The sequence below is a fragment of the Mustela nivalis genome (genome assembly GCF_964662115.1).
Source record: "Mustela nivalis genome assembly, chromosome: 1".
NCBI lineage: Eukaryota > Metazoa > Chordata > Mammalia > Carnivora > Mustelidae > Mustela > Mustela nivalis.
Window position 1 is genome coordinate 27,750,509 of NC_139020.1, and position 27,784 is coordinate 27,778,292.

Consider the following 27,784-nt stretch of genomic DNA (forward strand, 5'->3'; position numbering starts at 1 on the left):
CCCTGATGCTGGCTTTCCTTTTCTGAGAGTACAGTCTGCTCTCTGGCAGATAGGTTCTTGGCCCTGGTGACTCCTGTTCTTTTTTACTCCCTACCCTCTTACTTTGGCTGATACTCTGTTAAATTCTTTCTGAGGTCTTAGCAGGACAGTCAGTCTCCAGAGAATTTGACGACTCTCTTCAAATTGCATGGGTACTGGGTCTTCCCAGAGAGTTCTGGGATTTCTCTGTATACCTTGTCAGCTGCCTGGGAATACCAAGATGGCTGCTAGTTGAGAACTGATTCCCTGAAAACTCAATATTCTTTTTACTAATAGGCTTTTTATTGTGTAATGGTGTGATGGTGTGAACTATAATTTAGGGACTTATCATTGTAAGTGACACACTAGAAGCACAAAGCTGATAGAATGTTGGGGACTTTTTATTTTTTAATTCTGAGTTCTAAACATAGTACATACTCAATAAATGTTTGCAGAGTTAATTTTGTGCTCATTAGTGTTGATGAAATGCTTCATAATATGGTAGCCTCATCAACCACGTTATGATTTAAGCCAGACATCTCTGTCTTATACCCAAGGGAGATATGCCTTCACACTATTATGAAAAGGTACATATTGCTGCCTTCATAAACAACAATCCCTACCTGATACTTAATGAAGATTATGGTTTGAAATGTACACAATTCAAATCTCAATGAATTCTGATTCTGACTGTTCCCTAAATTCCTCTAAAGGAGTTCTTAGTTATCATGAAACTTTGTACAAATCATGTCAACAAGATGATTTACAAATGTGGGCTTCAGATATAATAATTATTTTCATTATTTTTTGACTTAATGAATTTGCTATTAAAAATACCCTTTTTTGGGGCGCCTGGGTGGCTCAGTGGGTTAAGCTGCTGCCTTCGGCTCAGGTCATGATCTCAGGGTCCTGGGATCGAGTCCCGCATCGGGCTCTCTGCTCAGCAGGGAGCCTGCTTCCCTCTCTCTGCTGCCTCTCTGCCTACTTGTGATCTCTCTCTGTCAAATAAATACATAAAAAATCTTTAAAAAACAAAAAAAAACAAAAAAAACCCTTTTTTACAACACTATTTATGTTCTATAAATTGCTTTCTAAATATTCAAACCAGCCTTTATTTATTTTTCAGTTAATTTTTTTCTTCAACATTCCTGCCCCTGTCATATTTTGACCATATTTTCTTCTCTGCACGAATTCATCCCAATTTCTCCCCTCCAAGCCATCAATGACTCTACAACTTCTGTTTTTGTTTTTGGCATGCATTTAATCATACCATTGCCTGTAAACCTTCCACTGCCCACCAGATAAAGGCTAGCTCCTTGGCATGGCCTTGATTCAAAGTCCTTGGTCCCAATTGCATTTTCAGCCTAATCTCTAGTCACACTGGACCACCCCCTTCCTGTATCACACTCAGCTCTTCCCTGCCTATTTATGTAACCCAGAGTGGCGCCTTTCTCTTCTCCCTGGCCAGACCTTCCTTGTTTTTTAATGATCACGGACCATCACCTAGGGCACACGTATCTGTGAACGGAAAACCTAGTTACTGCTCACTCTGCATCCTTAGAGTTCTTTTATTTATTTTTTTTTTTTAAACACCAGTTTTCTAGCTGAAGCATTTAGCACAGTATATATACTCTTTTCTCCTTTTGCACAGGTACTAAAGAAATTCACATGTATGGTTCACTTTCATGCGTTATCTACTTACCTAGGTACTGCTTTGCCCTTTTCCTGTCCCATTCAGGAAAGCCTATCAGAATTAAAGTTAGTGGGAGTGCCTGGGTGGCTCAGTAGGTTAAAGCCTCTGCCTTCAGCTCAGGTCCCGATCCTAGGGTCCTGGGATAGAGCCCCGCATCAGGTTCTCTGCTCAGCAGGGAGCCTGTTTCCCCCTCTCTCTGCCTGCCTCTTTGCCTACTTGTGATCTCTCTCTCTCTGTCAAATAAATAAATAAAATCTTAAAAAAAAAAAAAAGAATTCAAGTTAGTGAAAGTGTCCTTGTTACTCAGCATAATCTTCAGTTTACTTAGACTTTTTTTTTTTTTTTTTGGAAGGGCATGATTTGAAACCTATTGAACATTAACAAATTCTGTACCTTTTACTAAATGCTCTTTACAACGAATTATGATATACCTTATATCTGATGATGACAAACAGACATGTTACAGGTACAGAGATACTTAAAATGCAGTATCTTAAAATCAGTGTTACAGTGTTTGTTCCCTTAGACTATTGGGAGCATAGCTACTAAATTAAACTTTGAGAGCATTGCCAGGGAAGACTCACACCCTGTGCTGGCATTGATACTGATTTTTTGTAACAAGCCTGACATTGCTTTGTTTAAAGTATGTTCATTTTCACTATTCTGATTTCTTCCTTTTAGCAGTGTATCCATCATGTTAGATATAAGAAATTTGTAAATGTATGATGTAATTTTCTTTACCTGTTGTAATTGTGGTGAGCTATATGTAATACGTATGAAGCAACTTAGCCAGCTAGAAGCTTATTCTTAAAAAAAAAGAGAAAGAAAGAAAATTCTAGAGATTAACGTTGATGGAAATACTTCCTTACTCTTAACCTATGACTGTTCTGCAGATCTAAGAGCAAACAAACAGAGCTTTAAGTTTTACATTCACTACACTAAAATGCAGGCAAGAAGAAAATTGACCCAAATTCTTAAATAAGTGCAGTGGGGAGGTTTAGTTTTGAGGGCTAATAGCTGCCCCATCCTTTGTGATTGCTTGCTTACATAATTTGTTATGAAAGAATGCTTCTAGGTAAACCATATCTCCAGAAAGCTTGTGATTTGTTCTGTTCTGCTCGGGAAGGGTTAAGAGGAGACAACATCCTGTCAAAGACCTTGTTTTTAATTTTGCCTCTCACACTGGCACAGATCCTGCTAAGAGCAGCCCAGATTAGTTCGGAAAACCTTTGAAGAGATTTAAGATGTCCTTCAGCCAGTTTGAAGGTTTTTGTCTTGCAAATCCAGTACAAGGGCGCCTGCAGGCATCTCGACCCTTGCTGTGCCGCTGATGCAGCTCAAGGTCACACTAACCCGCCCTGTGACATTCAACAACAAAAAAAAATTATGCGGTGAAACTGCTTCAGCGTTTAGCCAACCAACAACTTCCTTTAGTGAGGAACTGAGGAAGAAGTCTTTTTTTTCCCCCCTCTTTTTCTTTTTTTGGGGACTCTGTGAATTTTTTGCTGTAGGAAATAATCCCGGATTTATGGTGTGTGTGATGACAAGGTCATTTCTTAATTAGAACACATGTAAAGAACAAAGCTAAATGGCTTCAAAACAGCTTTGTAGTTGATGGAGAGGATTTAAATTATTTAAAGAGATAGTCACCCATGTATGATGGAAGCTGAATTCTAAAGGCATTAACTCCTTCATTCCAGTCTACTTGCCATTTCTTTCTTTGAATTCTTACCTTTGACTTGAGAAGGTTGCCTTCTGCACTAAAGCAAATGTGTAAATGCCCACTTTTTAACAAGGTGAAACGTAATTTACGAATCAAATTCTTGGGTAAACTTTTAATGGAGAAGGTTTTTTTCCCTCCTGGAAATTTTATCCAATGACTTGATTTAGGAGCCAGGAATTATGAACTTTTCCCTCTGGCAACCGTGATTTATTTATAATGTGTTGGAGGGGATGAGCGAAGGGCTTTTTATTGCCTCACCTTGTCTCCTTCACTTTTGCCCATTTGTGATTTAGAATTCTAGTTGAGCAATTGGTCCCTGCTTCTTTAGAAATCGTAGCACAGATTCATTCAGGTTTCTCAACTCTCAAAGAATCAGTATGGGAAGTTACATGCTTTTTCCTAAGGGAAAGAAAAAAAAATAGTGTCAGTTTAAAGTGGACTTTCAGAAAGTTGTTTCTAACCATACAGAACTTTTTTGAGGCACAACGAAACCATGTCCATGAACACTGAGCCATACTGGATTCCCTCTCCTTTGTGGGGCTTGTTTGCCCATTTTGTTCCTCCTTTGTTGCCTTGCAGTGTGAAGTAGCAAAGACATTCCTTGGAGAGATCCAAGTGAATTAGCTTCCTATGCTTGGGACTTAATGCATATCACACCTAATGCAGAATAAGCCGAGTAATTTATAGTTGGTTTTTTAGCTACATATCCTACACAGAAGCACACCCTGCAGTTACTTCTCTGTACACAGAATCACACCCTGTACAGAAATTTAACATTGGCGTAATGATAGCCACATCACAGTTTTCTCAGAATTCATACCCGGTTACTCTCTTGGAGACATTTCCCTGTGAGTGTGATTAAAGTAGAATCAGGGCAAGCACTAGGTGAAGAGGGATGATGTTTTGAGGGTGATTATTTGAACTGATATTTTAGATTTTGTGGGCCACACTTAAATTGAAGTTTGAGGCAATAGCGTGACAGATTGTTTAAGAACAACTTAGAGTTAACTAGACTTACTGTTCTGAAGGATTTTCTTCTAGTCAAGAAACAGTTTCTTTGGGTCTTCCCTGAAAAGTAAGAAGGTATGTGTTCTTTGAGGTTCTGGGTATTTTAAAGGATTTTAGGTTTACAGAAAGAAAAAGCTAGAGGGAAAATCTATATGCAAGAAGATGGTCCGTGTGATTCTTCCCGACCCTGCCCTTGCCCGGAGTCTGCTGTGCCCTTATGTCATGTATGACCCAGGCTCACCTGCTAGTAATTTCTAATTCACTGTCCTAATTCATCGATTTGTTATCACTAATTGTTCTTCATTTACTTCTGTGTAGTTTCCAGTACCTAAAGGGTTGAAAGGTTGCTGTAATTGGCACCCGCAGCTGCTCTTTCTTTTGACAGGGGATAATTTTGCAGCCTATGCTTTGTGTGACAGCTGCCTAATTGGGCATTCTCCCCTTGTAGCAAGCCTGCCTCCTCCAGCCTCCCTGCTGACAAATGGTGGTGGATTATAGATGAGGACACGCTGACCCATTCGACCTTGCTGAGACAGCGGGGAGGGGCCTCCTGCTACTTGAGGGAAGCTTTAGGTCATTTAGAGGACAAGGTCATGAGCCAGGTGGGGAAATGACATGATATCACATGACAGTAGCCTGATGACATGGTCAGTGTGTCAAGGACAAATGCATCAGTATTGATTAAACATTATTGCAAACATTATTGCAATACTTCATTGAAGGCCCTAGTATTTCTTAATTGTTCCTGCTGCCTTTTTTTTTTTTTTTTAAAGAAAAGTGTGCAGAATAGGACATGTTTTCTAGCAGTGTTAAAGCATTTGTGTACATGAAAATAGATCTGGTTTAGGAAGCCTCCTGTTAAGTTTCTTTGATGATCTAGAGTGTTTTGTCCCTAATTATTGCTTCGTTTGCAAGTCCTCGACTTTTGAGACAGGCAAATTAAAACGGTAATATGTGTTGTTAAAAAAATATTTATCAACTACTGTCATCACCCTACTCAGTGATTGGCTTACCTTTTCACATTTTGGATAAAAGAAGAATAAGCCAAGTAAAAATGCCCCATAGAAAGGAACCTCAGTGTTTTGAATTTAGGAGCTCAAAATTACCACTATGCTACTACCATAATTATAAAGTTTTGTTAAAAATGTTTTCTAAATAATTTTGAGACCTGAAAAAAATTTTTTTAAATAGCTTGTGTTTATACTTCGTATGAAAACTTTAAGATAAATGAAAATCTTTTGAACATCTCTTCACTGTTGGTAATGCACATACTTTTCTTGAAGGAGTGGATGTGAGCTATTACTTTTTGGTGCAAAATTCTAAGAATCTTTGCTGAGTCCGTTAACCCTGTGTTAATACTTGAAAGTATAAGTCCATGTAAACTGTACTAAATAGTCCAATTTAGAAAAATGCCATGTTTAAAAAAACTGAACAGTATAATGCAGAGAATACTGATCATGATTCTCGTTTCTGGAAAAACATAATTATTGTTGGGTACTGTTGGATCTAAGCCCCCAGTCCAACAGGAGGTAATTTTATGCTCCTGAAATTAAAAAAAAAGAAAAGAAAAGAAACTATCAGTGGTAAAGTGTGATGAATTAGTTCACTGAAGTAGACACATCTGTATTTTCATGGCATGTGCATGGGTGGGTGTGTGTGGGTGGGTGTGCGTGTGTGTGTGTGTGTGTGTTTCATTTTGACTGTGCTGTGCATGTGTTAGCTGCTCTCAAACCCTGACTCAAGCTTGGTGGAGGTTTAATCCTGTGCCCTTGTACACGTAGACTTGATTAGTAGTTGTGGTTATCTCAGCAGAAGACATACCGCCCTCCTCCTAGTATTGGTCGGGACCCGGGCACTGGGGAGTCAAGGCAAAGGAGAAAGAAAAGAGATTTTACATTAGTATTCTATGAAAGCCTTACTGTCTGCAGAACAAATTGATTGCTCCGGTGTACCTGTGCTTGGCACCACTGCTGTGAAGGAAAGGTAGGGTTGTAATCTGTTTTATTGTATTACATATTGTGACACTCCAGGAATATTTAACATGCGCTCTTTCTGTGGCACGTGCTTTAAGTGTAAGTAAAGAAAAAGGAAATAAATGAATGGAAAGTATGCAAGAACAGTGGGCTACAGCTTTGTTTACTTCCATCCATGAGAGTTCATTCGAGTAAGATAATTTCGCTGAAAGCGTCACGAGGAACAAACCCTGATTGATAACGAAACCCTGTAAAGTGTTCTGAGGCACTAATCTGCTTCACTGCTTGAAACGTGTCAGGCAGAGATGAAATTCAAGCTAATATTGTAAGATTTTAACCACAAAATGAATGGGAGAAGTCATGGAGAACCTAGTTGGTTTAGGAAATGATTTTTAATTATTTTCAGTATATTACCTTGTTAAAGGTACTACATAACGTGGTGCAGAGAATAAGAAAAGAGATTTTCATTTTAAAAAAAAGAGGTAATCACGGTACAGCCTTAACTATATTAAGTAAACTAAGAAATGTTTTATTTACTTTATTCTTTTACTGATTTCATTCATTTATATGAACATTGGACTGATTCTGTTGTAGGAAATTGAAACATTTTTTCAGGGTTTTTTAAATTATGTGACTGTCAGATAATTATAGTGTAAAATTTAGGGTTGTTTGGTATGAATTCAATAAATGTTTTAATATTTCACAAAATGGTTGAAATATCTTTGATTGGAATTTGACCCCTTGCCATTTTCAGGCATTCTTGAAATGTTGTGGCTGTACTTTTGAGGTTACGTATAAATCTGTACTGTGAAGGGGAGAGGAGAAATTCCTCTTGTCTGAGCCTCTTGCCACATGTGAACTGCAAGTGCCCTTTGCCGCCTCTGTCCCCATCCTGATCCTTCGATTAGAATCAGAACCTTGATTTCGGTCAGAGAGGAAGCAGAATAGCTCAGAGATGAAAGGAAAGTTGTTTTCCATTGTTTACTACAACATTCCTGAAATTAGTATATAGCTTTACAGTTTTTAGGTTGCATTTCACTTCCACTTAAATGTGTAATTGTTCTGCATATCTAATTTTAGTTTTGTATCACAAAAACATCCTGATACAGAAGATCAGAGGTCTGGGACATTGGTCTAGACTTGCTCTCAGAGACTTTTATAGATAATGGGTGAATGGAGAAATATTTTTAAGCATTTGTTAAATAACAAATACAAATATACCAAATCCTGATGTGATTAAAATGTAAGGCTTTATTACCCATGAAGGGCAGGGCTGTTTTCAAAGAACTTTTAAACTTGATGGCAAATTTAAGACGACTAGAGATGTTTTCAGAGGAATATAAGCCATCCAAATGATTACTGCTGTACTCTTAACGTACTTAGTTCTGTAGTTGTTTTCCTATTGAAAAAATGTAAATTGAGATAACGTTGAGGAAAAATAAACCATGGCACTAAGAACCAGAATATTTTCCAGAATAAAACATCTTTTAAACTTTCTCTAGTTCTAATTTTAGTTTTTAGTTTTTAGTTTTGTAATTACTTCACAAACTTTAAAAATTTCGGAATCTTTCACCTTCTCAAAAGAAATTCATGGCATGTGTATATATAATGTTCAGCCAGCTCAGAATGAGAAGACAGAGAAGGGGATACCCAATAAAAGAAATTGGTCTTTACGTTTTCTTTTCTTTTTGTAGCTGTTGTTCTTCCCCTCTTTTGGTGGAGTGGGAGGTTGGTTCTTTTGTTTACCAAAGTACCCGAAATTCTTACTGTATCTGGCACATAATAACTGCTCAGTAAATATTTCTTGGTCAAATGAAAAAAGAATGCTTAACCAATCCATCCCCCGCCCCAGCACACACACTTTAGTTTTTCCTCTCTTGTCTATTTACGGTTCCGTTTTTACAGTGCGGACTAGAATGAGTACTTAGCGTCAGCTTCTCTTCTTCTTCTTCTTCTTTTTTTTTTTTTTTTAAGATTTATTTATTTATTTATTTGAGAGAGAGACAGTGAGAGAGAGCATGAGCAAGGAGAAGGTCAGAGGGAGAAGCAGACTCCCCACGGAGCTGGGAGCCCGATGCGGGACTCGATCCCGGGACTCCAGGATCATGACCTGAGCCGAAGGCAGTCGTCCAACCAACTGAGCCACCCAGGCGCCCCTCAGCTTCTCTTCTGAAAGTACTCTGTGTTGAAGGAATAGGGACTCATTGTTCTAGAACCAACCTAGGGATTGTGTTTATAGAATTATCTGACGGTCAGAGTAATTCAAATGACTGCTTTATCTTGTTCTTCCTCTGAACACAGGACAAGGAAGTACGAAAATCAGAACTGATCCGTGATGTTGAGTTTTTTAAAACTATGAAATCTGTTTCTTATTTAGATTCATTTTGTGAATCTAGGTACATTATGCTTATTAATCAATATCAACAAATTACACTGAACATCCAAGGAAACTGCATGTTAACTTGGGTCAGAGATTTCTAGGTACATGAAACATATGGAGAAGACAAGCATTTGGCATGTTATCATGACTATTAATTTAAGCCATAAAATAAAAGTCATTCATGAGGACAACTTTGAATATGTGGGTGACAATTCTCTAAGCTCAGTTAATGAGTTAATGTTTTCATTAGTTGGTGTCCATTAGCTCAGCTTAGACCAGAGTTTTTGAGTTCTAAGAACCTTAGAAATCAGTTAATATAAAGCATACATTTAACAAATGAGAAATCTTATAGCCACAACAAAATTGAATTCATTTCCAAATAGGATGTAAATTAAAGCAAACTGTTATATCAGTTTATACACACATATTTGTGGATTGCTCCCAATGAATGTGGACCCTCTATATTTTTATACCAGAAAGAGTGAGAAAATATTGATATTACTAAAAAAGACATTAAAAACTAGGGAGAAAACCTTTATATAAAATTATAGTGTCTATAGTAGAATAAATCTGTGAAAGGTACAGTCTCAAACATGTAATATCTGTTGTTATATAATAATTTATGGCAGTGTTTTCCTTAATAGTGTAATAATGGCTGAGCAGAGAAAGAGAACAGCTAACAGAGACTCTTGTTGGGTAATAGGAACCTCCAAGATGGAGATCCCAGCCTCGCATGGCCTCCTTGAAGCATAATTAAATGCTGAATTGACAAGTTTGCGAAATATTCTGATTGTTCTTGGAAATATCGGACTTGTGGGGATGGAGTTAGGGTGTGCAGATTGGTCCCAGCAGTGCATGTCAGATGAGTATCCAAGTCATAGAATGAGAAAGTCTGTCCAAAATGTGTGCCTGATAAGAGTAGACTCGCCTTCATCTACCTGTGCTGAGATTTATAACCTCATTTTATTTTTAGCAGAGAAATAAGTGAGGAACTAGAGAACTGATGGGAAACCAAACTGGCCAAACATGGAAGTAGTGGAAAACTAGTAGGCATTGGAGGTGTGGTTTGAGGACTTGGCTGTCTCATGCTTAAAATTCAAGTTTATATAAAGCTGACAAGTCAGAGGAATTGCAATAAACTGTTCCTAAGCCTTTCTCTCCTGTAAGTGGGGGTGGCGGGGGGTGGGGTGGGGAATCTCCATTCTTAGCTCTTTGATTCAACAGTTGGACAGAGCAAAGTTTACCAGCAAACTGTTTCACATCTCTAAACCTCAGTTTGCCCATCTTCAAAATGGGCATTATTAAATATCTACCTTTTGAGGTTATTATAGTGAAATGAAAGGACTCGTGAATAGTGCTTGGACCATTATAAAATTATCTGATCATTTTTTGTGTATAGGGGCTTGTGTGTCTCAACATAAGACAACCTTGCCCTGTGAAGATGTATTCTTTATGCTACTATTGATAACAGAGGCCCTGACAAGATAACCATAATACAATGTGATAGAACTTTTGGCTATTTTAAAATAAATGATACAGTGTTTTATATGCAGTATAGTGAAGCTGTATAAATATTCTTATTCCCATTTTTTTTTAACCTGTCCACTTAGTCTCAGATTTCAACATTAAAAAAAAAAAAAAGGTCTGTAATTTTATATTATTCCCTCTCAAAAATACATACTGGTTAGTTATGTGGTATTTATTTGCATTGGCTGTATTAAAATATGTATTAAAAACTGTGCATAATTTTCAATGACCACCTTCCAATGTAACAGTGTAAAATGCTGAAGTAAATCATGGATCTCAGTTTAGAATTACAGCAAATAATTTAGAAAATGAGAAGCTAGAGGAGATAAAGTTTAATTTGGTTCAATCTTAGCTAAAAAGTTTAGTGTTCTTCCAGCGACACTTGTAGTTTCCACGCTTTTCTTTTCTCCCTTTAGTTGTAGGATCTACCTAGCAATTTTAAGGCTTTTGTAGATCTTTAGGGGATCTAAGTGTACCAACATGAATGCTAAATAAATTGCATTTAACACGATACTTTCTCTGGAAGGCACAGAAAAGAGAAATATTAGAAATCCTTCATGATCGATCTGAGTTTAAAATTTAACTTTTTCATTAGGTAGTACTTATAATTTTAAACAAAGTGATTATTTCTTTTGATCTTTATAAAATCATAAAAATCAAAGAATTTCTTAGTGATACTTTTTAAAACGTCTTTACTTGTCTTACATGATAAATTATTTAAGTGATTGTATATATTTTTTTTTGTATATGTATTTCTTATGCTGCAATTTGTTATTCAGTATGAGAGTTGTGTGGTCAGAGAGAAACTAAGAATATGTATAGATCCCCACTTACTCAGCAAAAATTCAGTGTCTCCGACATGCCTGTGGCAAACAGAATAAATCCTTGTCCTCCTGGAACAATAATTACAGCATAGTGGTCAAAGACAGGCGTTAAACAAATATTTAAAAAGCAAGGAAAAGCAAGCAAGAAAAAAAATTACAGAATGAGAGAAATCTTAAAACAACTGTGTTTTCTGGGTACTTTGCTAGGGCGTGAAGCCGTTGGAAAGAGAGGGGACACACAGACTGAGTTGGGGAAGGCGGCAAAGGAGCTGTCAAAGGAAGAGCCTTCTTAGGAGAAGGAAATCTCATGAAGGGGGGGCGGGGAGAACTGCCTGTTCTGGCAGCAAGGGAAGTCCATGTAGCTCAAGTGATGCTGTCCTGTATGGTAGCTGCGAGCCACTCAGGCTTTGTCGAAATGGAGATGCGCTCCAAGTGTAAAATATATGTTAATTTAGAAGACTTGGTGTGATGAAAAGTATATAAAATAGCTTAAGAATTTTCTATTGGTATCAAAATATTTGGGGTATATTGGGTTAATAAAATTTATTCAGGTTGGCTCTACCTTTTTTAACTTTTTAAAAGGTATGGCTACTAAAAAAATTTAAATTACATTTTTGGTTCTCATTATATTTCTGTTGGACAGCGGCTTAGTAGGGTGTAATGAACAAGGAGCTAAATGGCTTGAGGTAAAATTGGTTCGATTCACCAGAGCCAGGTTATACGGGGCCTTGCGGACCACAGAGAGGAATTCAGACTTGATTTGAAGTGAAATAGGAAACCATTATGGGTTTTTAGCCAAGGGGATTTACCTTTCACAAAGAGCATTGGCTCCAACGTGGAGACTGTATTGGAGGGGAGCCAATTAGGAAGCTCCTACAGTAGGACACACACACACAGCTAACGCAGTTATCACAACAGCTGTCAGATAATGTTATATAAGAAGTCGTGTCTGTAATCGTAAGTGAGTTCCTCAGTCCTTCTGATGGAATTTAGAAAGCTGTAGATGTTACACATGGGTGTAGGTTTATATGTGTAAGAGTTTTCTTTTCTCCGTGTTCATGGAATATTAAAATTCTTACACAATTAAATCTCTACCAGCTTCCCAGAGCACTGTAATTCATGGAAACGGTAATACCTCAAATCACGTATAGCTCTAAAGATTTTTAAGAGTTTTGACAAGCCTGAAACATTTCTTAGTACTTTGTGGTTCAAGGAATTACTTGCTGATATGGTGGAAGCTGCTGACATCGTGGATGGGGCAGGTCTGTCTGTGCAGCCTCGATCTCAGGCTTAAGAAGCTTCATCAGACTGGACGGCCTTTAATCCTCCGGACCATTCTCCTGGTAGAGTTTGTTCTCCCTCTTGTGCAAAAAGACGCCGGAGACTTAGAGTAATTAAGCAAGCAGTAAGTAAGTTTCTGGCCTGAACCTCCGATCATTCAGATAGGGGTTGTGATTTCCTCTTATCTGATTGCTCCTTTTCTGTAGTGTGTGTGTGTGTGTGTGTGTGTATGTGTGTGTGTGTATGTGAGTTCGATTCATCATTCGTTTTTTTTTGGCTCAGAAGCTGCGTTTGTAAGGACCACTGTTCAACTTACATAATAACATGGGAATGATTCATAACTTTGGCTTTTTACTGTTATTCTGTGATGGCACAGGTTTTAGATTATTTTTCATAGTTTTGAAAAAATGTAAGACCTGTCAATATAGTTCGGGGTTTTAGTCATTGTTTGTTTTTTGGGTTTGGTGGGGTTTTTTTGTTTGTTTTTGTGTTTTTGTTTGTTTGGTTTTTTTTTTTTTTTTTTTTTTTTGCCTAATTTTGGGGAAAGAATACAGTTTATTTACCATAGAATCTACTTCCGCTTATGAGTACTTACAGGATACCAGCCACAATACTATGTACTTTGCTTGTTTTATGTCATTAAATCCTTTTTACAGCCTTATTTAATAGGTAACATTATTGCCAGAATCCCAGAAAAGTGGCTATCTGAACTAAGATTCAAAGCCCAAATTCTTAGCTTCGGTATGTTACCCATTTTTTAGGTATATTTGAAACAGTTATCTTCTCAGTATCCCTGTTATGAAGCATTTACACTGTCAACAGTATTTTTCACTGTAAAAAGCAAAGGTCAATTAAACTTAAGTTTGTAAAAATCACAGTTCTTGGGGCACCTGGGTGGCTCAGTCAGTTAAGCGTCTGCCCTCATTCAGGTCACAGTCCTGGAGTCCTGGAGTCGGTCTCCCCATCAAGCTCGATGTGCTTCTCCCTCTGCTGCTCCCTCTGCTTGTGGTTTGTCTCTCTCTCTCTCAAATAAATAAAATATTTTTTTAATCTCATTTTTTTAGAAAATTGAAGTTGATGCAGGTGTTATCACTGAAAAGGCTGATACTTTTCAGTAAACTAAAGGTTTTATTTCCTTTAATTAACTGAAAATGGGGGGGAACAGTTAAGGCAGCACTTATGTTCTCCCTGTACAGCATAAAAATCTAGAAGTTTGCTTTTAATGGATGATCTTACAGAGAATAGGATAGTGGAGTCAGTAGGACCAATACGTGATTAAGTGATTTCCTATCACTTAACATACCAAGTCACAATAAATACATGTTATGTGGTTCTACTTTAGATTTCAGAATCTGTTCGATAGCTATGTCTTATTTTATAAAAGGTTGTTGAAAATACTTGAGTATCCAAAACATTTACAGTATAGTACTAACTTACTTTAGTTTCCACTATATTGATTGGTTTTGGAAAGGACAGGTTTTGCCTAACTAATATAAAATTATGTTAAAACAATTACATAAATTATCAGCAGTATCTACTAGAGAGATAAGTAGCACAAAGAAGGAAACTACATTAACATTTCTTCAGGACTCGCTGTGTTGGATGTTATATATACATTACTCAGTCTTCACAACTGTCCCTTTCGATGGGTTGATACCCTACATATTAAACTGAGGTGCAGACAGATTTACCCACAGTTGCAGAGCTAGTGGATGAGCCCCAGTGCCCCTGTGTTTGAAGCTCGCAGTATGTTTTATAAATGAAAACTGGAAGGAATTTTTGATGATACGAATTGTTTGAAGATGTAAAACAAGCTCTTTCCAAAGTGAACTGCGGAGAATCTGACTCTTAAATTTTCTTCATTTTAAAGGATTGGCATTGAAAGCTTTTGCGATTAAAGTGGTATCTAGTCCTGTGAGTAGCCAAGGCAGTGTAACAGTTCATGGAGTTTAGTTTCTCAGTCCTAATTTTTTGTTGTTACTGGTCTCCATTTTTTTTTTTAAAGATCTTATTTATTTACTTGACAGAGATCACAAGTAGGCAGAGAGGCAGGCAGAGAGAGAGGAGGAAGCAGGCTCCCCGCTGAGCAGAGAGCCTGATGCGGGGGCTCCATCCCAGGACTTTGAGATCACGACCCGAGCCGAAGGCAGCGGCTTAACCCACTGAGCCACCCAGGCGCCCCCTGGTCTCCATTTTTGTTGGTTCCATCCAACCATCTTTTGTCCCCAGGCCCATCACAGATAACGCAAAAGTATAAAGACTTCATAATGCAAAACACAGAGGTGATCTTCTGCCATTGTAGAAGTGTTTTTTCTGTTGGCATTTCTTTTAGCAACTAAAAACTGGTATTGAACAGATTTGAAGGAGGTTTAATCATTTTTTTCCCTTTTCAGTCATAATTGTGTACTAAGAAGATTTGACTAGTAGCAACTATCTGATGACCGTTTTTCTTGACTGTGTAGTTAAAAGTAGAAATTCAGGGCACATTCTTACTCAGTTTTGTGCCAGTATGCAGGTTTTAATATATAATTTTATTCTTCGATTTTGCTGGTTATACACAAGTGCATTTAGTCCCTTTATTCTGACATGTGTTCCAACCAGTTTTACTTCATAATGTTTATACTCTTGAATAATCCAGTTAGAACCAAAATATGGTTCAATTTGGGGACTTGTTTTTAATACATCGTAGATATTTTTAGTATATTGAAGGGTCCCCTCCCCTTCCCTTTCCTGCTTTGTGTCATTCTTCTAGAATTCTGGAAGGAATACTCTAAGTATTCCTATAGTGCATACCTCTTGAAAGGGTGAAGGGGACACTGTACTTAGGAAGACAACTTTGGTAACTATTTTACAGCAAACCTGTGTTTGCAGTTAGACTTTTTTTTTTTTTTTTTTTTTGAAACACTGAGTCTTTTCTTTTAAAAGTTTGAATGGTATTCTCTTATGTAAATGGGTACAGAAACTTATCAGCCATTTCTGTGAGTGGATTTTAAACCACTGTCCTCACTCAAGCTGAATTTTTAAGTTAAATTGTTTAAGTGTTAACCTTGCCTCTGGAATTTATTTCCAAAATAGACTGAGTGTCTTTAGGTACAGTAGTGCATTCAGACTAGAGGAGAAAACATTCGTCAGAGAAACAGGGGAAAGCAAGGGAGAGGAGGAAAAATTCTTAAAGGAAAAGAATCCTGGATGCGGTTTCTTACCGTCTCAGATGTTAATGGACAATATTTATAGTTTCTCCCACTTTAATACTGGAAATATTTTTGGCAAATCTTTCTCACATGCCTGGGTTCTAGAGTGTGTTGTGGGGAGAGTGAAAGGAGTAATGCATACCATGTTTACTCTGATTATGATATACATAGGAGAGTACATTACCTTTTTATTCTAGTCACTTTTTGAAAATTTGGTATCCTTTTTGCAAGTATTTGTATTTCCTTTTGAAATCCAGAGTAATTATCTCTAAAGCTCAACTGCAAAACAATTGGAGTGACACTTACAAAAGTCTCCCTTTTGTGAGTAAGAAGGAAGATGAAAGAAGATATTTGATGCCATCTAGAGTAGGAACACATATATACTTACCCCCTGAAAGGAGCATCAGTCCTAAAAGATGGAGAAGAGAAAGAAAGGCAGAATGATTGGGCTTAGCTGTACTAAGAACATTCTCAAGGAGGGCTTTAAAATAAGAAGCTAAAATAGCTAGAGCCGAGGGAGATGAGATAGAATCTTAAACCCGATCTTGTTGAGCCTTCTCCTTTTAAATGAGTAGAGTGAGGCACAAAGAGATAAAAACATGAGGTCACTTTTTACCCCCCTTCAGTATCCATTGTAGCTCCAGGGTTCCAGGAATTGGTCCCGATGGCCAAATTCAGTATCTTCTGCAGCTGATCGTGCCCTGGTCCTGTTAACAGGAAGAGGCATTCTACGTGATGTGCAGGAAGGAATCGAGGGAGAAGTAGTCGGAGAACGGTCACAGAAGAGGAACCTTCTGCCTCTTTTCTCATTTATCCCACCATGGAGTAATCGTTCTTTCTGACTCTTCCTTTGGACAGTTAGTGTCAAAACATTTTGGCCGAGGCAGTAATCTAGGATCAGAAGCCACCAACGTTTATTTAAGAATTGGAGGCAGGTGGATATCCGTTAGTTGACAGCAGCAGATGAAACAAGAGCAGCATCTGCAGCCCTTAGGTGCAGCCTGGGCTTGCCTGAGCCAGGGTAACCCAGCTTCCCAGCCAGTCTTCACTAGCGAAGCTTGACTGCAGGCACTACCCAGTGTGAGGCTGCCCACTGTTAGATGCTGTACCCATACCCTATTAGAAATAGGGGCGTATGTTTTTAGAGATGGTAGAGGTTAGCTGAATCGAGATCCCTCATCTAATATTTTGCTATCGAGCCCTCTGAGCAAGAACCATCTGGTCTTTATTTGCTTGCCAACTTCAAAATAACCCATCTACCCACCCTTCGTGCTTGGTTCTACTTTAGGAATTCATTTTCCATATCCACTCACACATACAGCTTGAATACAAGTGTCTTCCTTAAGATTTTATCACCTTTGTCTGATTCCTACTGTAATTCCCTGGCACAGACCCTTACCTTTCAATTAAGAGAAAATACCCAGATTGTATATTGGGTTAAAGATATTCCCTCTAAGCTTGCATTCCGCCCCCCCCCCCCAAACATTCGTTTTCAATGCCTTAAAAGGTTCAGGGGCCATCATCTAGGGCTTGGACAACCCTAGTCTTAATCATAGTTAGGCATTAATATCTGCAGTGTTAACTACGAATAACCCACCCTGTCCCACTCCCACATCCAGTTCCCAGCATAGAGAATGGGACTTTCCCGTGAACCCCAGGAACTGTTGTCGCTGTGAATACCTGCAACATTGATGAGTGAAACAAGTAAAATTAATTTAAGACTTGAGAATTAAGCCTTAGGCTAGTGGTGCTAGAACCAGGATTTGAACGGACTTGATGGATGTGAATCTGACCTTGAGGTCTTAGGATCTGCTCTTGAGGTTAATAGTCCAGATTTGTTGTCATCTTCGCAAAATTACAAAGTAGAAGAAGTCGGGATCGTGGAGAAGGAAATGGGCTACGTGTGTTCTTTCATGGTTCCCTTTTTTCTTGATTGAGAGGAAGACCAATATTCTGTTGCCTGTGAAAAGAACATTAAGTCTTTATTTCCTTTCCAGTGGCCATGTTTTAGATGAATTGCTTTCATTTCGAATATGAGAAGTCAATTTAAATGTCAGAAAATATCAGTCCCCTTTGCCCACGCACATGTATGCACACACACAATATGTAAGTTCATGTAGATTCAGTAACTTCAGAGTCAGTTAAGCTGCTTGGCGGATATGAAAATATTTATCTACTTTCAAATTTAATAGAGTGGAGGGAAAATGATAAAACAAATTAAACTGTAAAGTTCCTCAACATCAGTAAGTTTCACACAGCTGCAGGGATAACTTGACGAAAGGACATGTTCAGCCAGATGGCCTGCGCTGGCCTCCTTCCCATTCCTGCAAAAGATATGTTATTCACTCCCAGGGTAACTCAGGGAAAGAGCTGATTATGGAATTAAAACAACCAATGTCCAATTAACCCCTGTTTTGGTCAATGTTTCCTACACAGTTTGGATAATTGGCATACTTTAGTTCCATCAAGGGAGGCAGCTGGTTTATGGGTGAGTTCAAGCTCCTGGGAATAAGGAATTTGAAATTCTGTTATCAGCTCTGCCCCTACAAACCAAGTATGACCTTGGACAACTTACTTACCTCTTCGTGTCATCACATTTCCCCATTTGAAAATTGGAAATACATGTTGCTCTCAGACCATCCAGAGGGGAAGGCACTAGGAAAAGTAAAGGAGAGTGTTGGTATATTGCAGATAAGACTGTCAATAAAATGGTACAGTAGTAGGGGTGCCTGGGTGGCTCAGTGGGTTAAAGCCTCTGCCTTCGGCTCAGGTCATGATCTCAGGGTCCTGGGATCGAGCTCCGCATCAGGCTCTCTGCTCAGCAGGGCTCCTGCTTCCCTTCCTCTCTCTCTCTGCCTACTTGTGATCTCTGTCTGTCAAATAAATAAATAAAATCTTTAAAAAAAAAAAAAGATACAGTAGTATTATGTAGTATAATTATGTAGTATTATTATAATATTATGAGGATGCTGTGGTTGCACAGGACAGAGGCCCACTCAACACATGTACGGAGGCTTCACTAGAGACATGCAGTCAGTTCAGGAACCCAGTGACAAGAGTGCGTTGCACCTCCTTGAAACTGGAAAGCCATTCAACAACTCCGGACTGTCTCTTCTTTCTTCCTTTTGCTTTCCTCGTCGTTGCTTCTCTGTATCGCCTCCTTCATTCCTCTTTTCAGCATACTGATGCCTCGGTATTGTCATCTGTGTGTTGTGGCCTCATTAAAGCAACCCAAAATGAAGGTTTTCCATCTCACTGAATTTCCCATCCCAAGAGAAGAAATGAATCAATCTAGTTTAGGCAGGTTCCGAACGTCCCCACATTTCCCTGTGCCCTGGGGACTGGGAACAGATACTTGACGAAAAAGGTCTAGGGCAGAAAGAAATGAGCGCTATCTTTTGTACCTAAACTAACTCTTTGGTTTATGGAAACATGTCTTATAAAATATTAGAAAATTAAGGAATAAATTAGCTAGGTTATTCAATTATTTTATAGATACACAGCATTTATTTATTTATTTAGTTAGTTAGTTTTCCAGGATATTTAGAGAGTATGTTAAAGCATTCAACAGATAATTTTGAATGTCTCTAATCTATTAGGCACAGGATACAAGCACAAAAGACAATCTCAGTTCTCAAGAAACTTTATGCGATGACGGGCAAATAAAGAAATTTTTCTTCTTTTTGCAAAGTTCTGGTGCTACGGCCATGATGAAAAGAATAGTTAACATTAAAAAATACCCGATGTTGGGACGCCCGGGTGGCTCAGTGGGTTAAGCCTCTGCCTTTGGCTCAGGTCATGGTCTCAGGGTCCTGGGATTGAGGAGCCTGCTTCCCCATCTCTCTCTCTCTCTTTCTCTGCCTGCCTCTCTGCCTGCTTGTGGTTCCTCTCTGTCAAATAAATGAATAAAATCTTAAAAAAAAAAACATGTTATACTAAAGTGTTTTACATGCGTATTTCATTTAAGACAACAGCTTCATGAACGTTGGGAACCTCACACCAGCTTTATGGGGTACATACTGTGATTCCTGTTTTCCAGCTAAAGAATCTGAGCCCCAGGATGGATAGGTGACCGACCAGAGTCACCTGCTGATGAATGACAGAGTCAGGGAACCACTGTGCTTTATGGCCCTTATAATAAAAACCAAGAGACCAGGACAATAGAGACAAGATTTGGGAGTAGAAAAAGTAATCCAAAGTTTTCAGAGTGCTGTAAATGTATTTGCCTTACCAAAATGTTTCCAAATTCACTTACGCTCTACTGGGTGGCAGTTTTACATGCTAATAAGAAAGGCTAGAACCAACTTAGGTTTGGATGAGCTACTTAATGGCCTGTTTAACCACTCACTCAATTGCTCTTAGCTTTACTACCTTTGTTCGTTAAAATGTGAATGAGGATAATATACTATTAACCAACCCCGTAAGAAGAAATGAAGGAAATATATCTTGGTATTTCATTGGAGGAGGAGATGTGGCTTAAAGCACTTGGGGAAAATCAGGGCCTTTTTAATTTACAGTAAACAGCAAAGGAGTCCACAGTTTGTAGCAGAAAGCCCCCAGGAGCTTTTTAGACACTGCTTTGGCCAGCCGGAATATGTAAAGAATTGTATCTTTGGGGCACCTGGGTAGTTCGTTCAGTTAAGCTTCTGCTCAGGTCATGGTGTCCAGGTCCTGGGATTGAGGCCTACATTGGGCTCCGTGCCCAGCAGGAAGCCTGCTTTTCTCTCTCCCACTCCCCTGCTTGTGTTCCCTCTCTCGCTGTGTCTCTCTCTGTCAAATAAATAAAATATTAAAAAAAAAAAAAAGACTTGAATCTTTATAGCACCCACCACAGACTGGAGCCTGAGAACTTTTGTCTTCTTTTGTTTGTCTTTTTTGTTAGACTCCTGTCAACAATGAAGTTTTAACTCTCTTACCTAGAACTTAACGAAGTGCTAGACTTAGTGGAATATGGCAGTTCTTTTCTCCGGACTGAAGGATAATTGCAGGCTTAGCCGAGTTTTCTGAGGCCTCTACAGGACCAGCCGTCAGGCTAAAAGGAGACAAGAGGATAGCCCAGTGTAGGGAAGAATTTTTATACTGTTGCACTTGTGCAAATGTGAAACAAATTCTCTACATAATAGGTAACCTTTACTGAGTGCCTGCTCTGTGCCCAGGCACTGCGCTGTGCACTCCGTGAACACTGGAACATTTAGCCCTCACAGAGGCTCGACTAGGTTTTTGCACATTTGTAAATAAAACTTTCAAGAGTAGTTAACTTGCTTAAAGTCAGACAGTTTACTAACGAATTGATAAGAATAGTTTGGTAGGTGGAAGAGCTAGAAATTGAACCCAGAGCTGTCTGGTTCCAAAATATAGCACCTTGGAAGACAGTCCATGGTCACCGAAGGTTTTGGGGAAAAAAACTAGACAATCAGAGTTAGTAAATGGGTTATAAAGGGGCTTAAGCATTCTGTGGAATGATTGGTTAGGCAGACCTTTCACTTCTCTTTCAACCATTAAATTCTCATCCTGTAGTGTATGTAGAATCAATTTGCAAGACGTACTGTTAGGGAAATGATAGCCAGAGGTAGAGTCATTACAAGAAAATAGGTTTCTCTTTAGAAAAATTAGCTCTTCTACCAATTTTATACAAATTCTATAAATTTGTTTTCCCGATATTATGCAGACTATGATGTTGGTCAGTTTAGCTTTAAAAAGAAGTCATGAGTCCAAGTGAAGAAAGTGCCAGGAAAAGAAAAAAAAATTATAATGAATTGACGAGAATTTGATTAGAAAGCTCTGTATCTTTAAAGCCAATGACTAAATAGCTTTTGGAATACATTAAGGTATGTTTTGTTTTTAACATATATTTAGGAGTGGTTTACTGTACATTTTAGAAACCTTGAGTTTTCAAAATCTTATCCGTCTACATCAAAGTTAATATTTTGGACCCATGTGACTCCCTCGCCTCCTCAGACCTGAGACACATTATTTAGGCTTTAACACTTTTCCAGGAAGCAGGAAGAGACCTGAAGTTTACCCCTTCAGCGTGGGTCAGAAGAGTCAATGTCCTGATTTTATATCACTACCAACAGCACCATGCAGATAGGGCGAAAAGTAGAAAAGGCACAGCAGTGACAGCTTGATCTCCTGCATCAGTATTCAAGACCTGCTTGGATAATATTTGTTTTTATTGAATTGGTTATTAGTTCTTTAGTTTTTAAGTCTTAAAAAAATAATTCAATTACTTTTATGTCCTCTAATTGAATCACTTTGGTAGGATATTGTTTTTATTTAGCCAGACATAGTAAAATCTCACACTTAGAGCTCTAAAGGTTCAAATGAAAAAGATTATCCTAAGAATAGCTTTGACAATTTGATTTCATCTTTATCACATCATTTAAAGGGTTCAAGTTCTTTATGATGATTATCTATTTCAGTGATTGATCTTCAAAATGGGCATAGAGAAACAGTTTCTCAATTGTGGTTGATACAGCTGTGAATTAAGGTTAATTCATAAAACCTTTCTTTTCCCCAGTTTGTCATAACTGTTTTTTAGGATTTGGTATGTCTGGCTTTGGGAAATAAATCTTTCAATGTATTAACTTCATTTCTTCACATATCTCCGTCATATGAAAATTTAACAAAATAATATTATAATGTTAAATAGGTTTTAATCAATTTTCTGTCAAGTATAGAGTACAGTTTGAAGGGGGAAATATGATAAAAAGCTTTATGATACCAGTATTCTGAAACATTTTCCCATTCTAGATATAGTCTGTGGGCATATTAGATCTTATAACCCTTGACTGGGAAGACACTAATTAAAGGAAATTCAATGAGTATGATCAGTTTTTATATATACATATGTATAAACATGTTGAAAAAGATGTTCCTGTGAAAACTAAAATCTTCTAAATAGATATATATTTCTAAAATGTTTAAAAGTTGTTTTTTTCTAACAGAATACTAGTCACACTGTCTTCCAAACATAGAACTTTCTGCGTAGGACAAAATACTTTATCACTCTGTAATTTTGTGATTTATTTTTTTATAACTTTATATCCAGAATGAAGGGGAAAAGGATATCTTGAATTCAGAAGCAAACATTATAAATAGCATTATCATACCATCTTAAAAACATTTTTTTTAAAGATTTTATTTATTTATTTGTCAGAGAGAGAGAGAGTATGAACATCAGCTTGGGGGGCGGGGGCAGCAGGCAGAGGGAGAAGCAGGCTCCCCACTGAGCACAGAGTTCAATGCAGGACTGGATTCCAGGACCCAATGATCATGCCCTGAGTCAAAGGCAGACGCTTAACCAACTGAGCAAACTAGACCTCCCATATCATCTTAAATCTTAAAGTACTTTAGAGTTATGACAGTGGGCCCCTCATTTTACAGACTCAGATTCCAAGAGGCTGACTTGTTGCATGTTCTACTAGGAACACTGCCTCTGCCGGGTGCTGGGACACAAGGATGACAAAGATGCAATGCTTGTCTCTAAGTTGCTTGCCCTCTAGTTGAGGACCAGGCATACACAAATAAAATACAATTTTGCAATGAGATGATTGAACGATCTACTGAGTGCTGTGGAGTCCCAGAAATGGAAAACTATCCTCAGCCTCCAGAGTTCGGGGAAGGCTGTCCAAGGAAGGGGTACGTCCTCAGCTGAGGCTTACAGAATAAAAGAGGTGTCTTATTCCTTTAGCTTGAGAGTAGGCAAATGGGGCTTATTTTATGATTCAAAAATGTATTACCTGATGCGTTTTAATGTCTGATACATTTCATGAGACGAGGATGATTGATTGTAGGGACTGTGTGGGTGAATGGGGGAGGGGCACTGAGTAGAAGGTTCTTGACTCTCTATCCATTATTCTCCCATTATTATGTCTTATTCATGTGTAATGACAGGAATTTAAATATGAAACAAATAATTTATTTTATAAATGCTATAATTGAAAATACAATAAGGACCAAACAACCAAGCAAAATATAAATAGTAGAAAGTATTGATGTAAGGATTTCAATCGTTGATGTTAGAGTTGAACAAACTACTAAGCATAGAAGTGATCGAAATAGTGTATATGTGCCATTCCACATATCATCATTCTGTCAAAAAAAGAAAAATGATATACATCATACCCTGAGAATCTCATAAAGCTAGAGTGTGTGATTTTTTGATGTAAAAATGTTTTAATTTCATTAAGTAATGCTAATGGTAGATAGTAGTGGTGGTTTTTTAGGATCTTAATTGCTGAAGTCAGAGTTGTTCTGAAATGTCTTTGGTCTAATGAGCGAAGTCAGAAAAGCCCTGACTTCTATTGCTGCTGTCCTTCTCACTTCTTCTCCAGCTCGAGAGGAGCCTCTTCCAAAGCCTCCTTACTACCCTGCGCCCAACCTGGGTCTGTATTTGTGGCTGAGTGTCAGGTGCCCCGGCAAAGGCCACAAGTAGACTGTCCCTGAACGGACTGAACAGACCCGAGACCTGGATAGCAGCACAGCTGGAGCTCACACTGGTAGTGACCGCCTATAGTCACTGAGATGACTGCTGCAAACATTTGCTTATGTGCCCAGTGAGCACAAGACAGGTTGGAGGAAAGTATGGGTGGCAATTTCTTCAATAAAAATGAAACCATTTAAATAAATAGCCTGTTAACGGTTGGTATGCCAGTAGCTCCATCTTCCTAGTTGAAGAACATATTTTAATGTTACCCTTTAATATTTAAAGACAGAAATTCTCCAGGTACATTGTGCATACTCTCGTTTTTTGTTTATTAATCCCCTGGGGTGGGACCCTGTTGGCTATGGACATCTTTTCCTTACAGATACCGTCATTATATCTGTCTGCCCAGGGATTGTGTCTGTAGTGATGTTTCTCTGCCTCAGGCTGACTAAAACCTTCAATTAGGAAAGCTCTGTATTCTGGGCCAACACAGGCAAGAATGATATTGTGATGTTTACCATTTCTGGAAAATCAAGTCAGAGTTCATGGACCTTTCATAGCAAAGCAGCACTTTCATCCAGGCAGCATGTAAAGAAGGATGTTAATTGGTGAACTGATTAATTGATAGGTGATTCCTCTAAATAGACATTACTAGTGTATTTTATAAGTAACTTTATTTAAAAGAAAATGTCAGTAGATTTCTGTGATCAAATTTTGATATACTAATTAGTATCCATTACTAGTCATTTTACTACACCCACATTCTTTTTCTGCCTGGTAAAGGAAGTTCCACTTTTTGTGGTATTTCATTGGATACATATATTTTTTATCTTTCTACTTTGTAACTGAGAAACCCAGTCTTCCTACCATAGTACAATTCTGGTATTTTCATTTAAACCTATTTAATTATCAAAAATAATTTTGCAAAATGAAAATCTGATCATTGAGAACGTCTACATGTACATACATTATAATTTACAAATTATATAAAACTATAGCAGGTGATACTGGATTTAAGAAGGAAAGCTTTTATAGTATGAATCTACCCCCACTGTATGCCCTTAAAAATGATCTTTTTTTTTAAATAAGTTTTCTTTTTTTTTAAGATTTTATTTGTTTGACAGAAACCACAAGTAGGCAGAGAGAGAGAGGGAGGCAGACTTCCTGCCGAGCAGAGAGCCCGATGTGGGGCTTGATCCCAGGACCCTGGGATCATGACCTGAGCTGAAGGCAGAGGCTTTAACCCACTGAGTCACCCAGGCACCCCAAAAATGATGATTTCTTGATCAGAACAGGAACATTCATCACATAACTCTTGGTTCATAAATGTAATTTAATATAAATTCAATACGTTGTTTGAAAAGCTAAAACAAAAGGCATGGTTTTGTTAGATAATATATTCCACTAAGAATCACTTTTATTGCTGTTGTCAGTAACAAAATTTTCTTCTTATAATTTGGAAGTTATCATGGAAGACTTTGGAGTTGTTAGCAGTTAAATCTGTGTATTTGGGAAGAAGTGGCCCAATATTGAGAACTATATGATTAATTTCCATTTCAGCTAGTACAAAGGCATGAAGGGTCGGGGACCAGGGAATGATTCAGGGACCTGCAAGTTAAATTAATTTCAAATTGTCACATGGCAAAGATTGGTAATAACAAATTAATATGCAAGCATACACATGCACATACATATATACAAGTTTCTTCTCATGTTCTGTGGTGAGTACAACATTTTAGGCAGAATATGCTTTATAACAAAAAGTGCACAAAGATCTTGTCTTCATAGATGGGGAACATTTTTAAAACAGAGTGTACCCTGTGAGTAAATGCAGAGTATCTGGTAAGTGTACTTAAAACCTCAGGAGCTTTGATCAAATGCCAGCTGTTACATCAGTTCTGTTGGTAATCTTTCTTACTGATCTGTGACCTTGACCTTGTGCTTGTATCTGTATGTCAAATCTATTTTGGGGATGGGAAGACCATAGTTGAATTTAATAGGATTTATGCTACAATCTCAAAGGATGTCCTGGGGTGTGTGTGTGTGTGTGTGTGTATACATACTACATACACATGTACACACACACACACACACACACACACACAGTGTAAACACTTAATTCTAGGAGAAGAAAGCACCATTTATCATTATACTTTATATTTTGGTAGGGATTGGAAAATATACTTTTGAAAATGAATAGAAAGAAAGCACCAGTTACTTTGAAGAGGTCTTTAAAAAGGTTAATAGAACCTATACCTTCTATTTATTTTATATTTAAGCACTTTTTTCCCACATTGATGTGCTACCAAAATAATGTGTCAGTGCGTGTTTTGTGTTTCTTCAGAGAAACTGTTGTTTCCTCAAGAACAGTAGGAGGCAGTGAACAGACATTAATATTAATGCTAAATAAACATCGTATGTATTCTTTATCATATAATGATTCTCTTCTAGGTTTTTAAAAGTTGTAGTTAGAATTCATTTTAGCTAAAAGTATTCTAGTTTTCTAGCTAATGCAGCCCAGCATCCAGGAAAGCATTACATTTTTGGCAGAGAAACTGTTGGGCGACCGAGCTCTTTCTCTAGCTCCTTTCATTCTGTGAGCCTTTTTTGACTTAAAAACCTCCAGCTTTTTCATCTTAATTTCTATTTAAAATGAATTTTTTAATAAACTGTAGAGGCAGAGTAAAAGGGATAGTGGATTTTATTGAATCTGATCGTATACATAAGCCTTCAGAACAAAGAAGCTCTTTATTTTGCTGTATCAGTTATAGGGGATATCTGTTTCTGTCATCTGGACAAATAATTGTCCTCTCTCTCATATGCTTTTATCTACGTTATCAAGGATCCTAAATCTTTAGTATTGCATTTTATGTAGTATGTAGTCACTGTGAGATAAGCCAAAGCTCCAGTTTGAACATTAGCTCATATTTGGCTTTTAAATAAATATCTGTTTGAAATTCTGTGCCCCCCCCCAAAGACAAAAGCGAAGATAAATAATTTGGGGGGTATTGGATGTGCCAGGTGTATGGCTCTTTGAAAATCATTTCCTTCCCTCAGAATTCACTAAAAAGACTATAACACATCTTAGTCAGGACTATTTCCACAACTTTATGATAAGATTATCATCTTTCTGATTAAAATGCTGTCACGTTCATCAACTACAATTTGATAAATTACTTGGAATCAGAGAAATAAAATTTTAGAGTTGAAGAGGTCCTCAGATACATGTCCTTCTATTAAACACTTGAGTAAGTCAAGCACTAGTGTGTCCTGGGGAGTCTCTTTGAACAGGGAGTGTGAGTGACACTATTTTACTCTTATGGAAGCAGCTGACAGCAAGTTAAAGCTGATGGACCTGGAAGTTAGGAGCAAATTTGGCCTTGGGCAAAAATATGTAAGTCCCTCAGGTTGCGGTGCAGAGCAATCTGGACACCTGCTTTCCTCACTACAGTGTCAGTGACTTCTGTTAGCAATCTCTGAAGACTATTTACATTTAAAATGAGAACGCCTGGGAGAGGGCAAGAAGCTCTTATGTTCTAATTTAATGTTGAGGCCCCCAGTAGCGCAGAGTGTTATTAAATAAGCTTATTTTCCTAGTACCCATCAAATTGTACAACCACACATTCGTCTTTTGATAAGTGAAATTTCAGGCTTCCTCTTTGACCATACCCTTTTATTCCCCCTTGAAATGGCAGCAATTGAATGTTTCTTTTACTTTTTGTTCCTTAATTTTTTTTT

General features: G+C 37.9%; 1 protein-coding gene across 4 annotated transcripts in view; it reads left to right on the forward strand.

Moving 5' to 3' along the window:
• Positions 1 to 27,784, forward strand: part of NRIP1 (nuclear receptor interacting protein 1) — a 98,804-nt gene that overhangs the window by 57,264 nt on the left and 13,756 nt on the right. The window contains exon 1 of one of the 4 annotated variants that reach the window (XM_082689196.1): positions 3,949 to 6,425. The exons of the other annotated variants lie outside the window; for them this stretch is intronic. The gene's annotated coding sequence lies outside the window, so the exon portion shown is untranslated. Of the gene's footprint in view, positions 1 to 3,948; positions 6,426 to 27,784 lie in introns of those variants that run through there. 4 annotated transcript variants of the gene reach the window in all.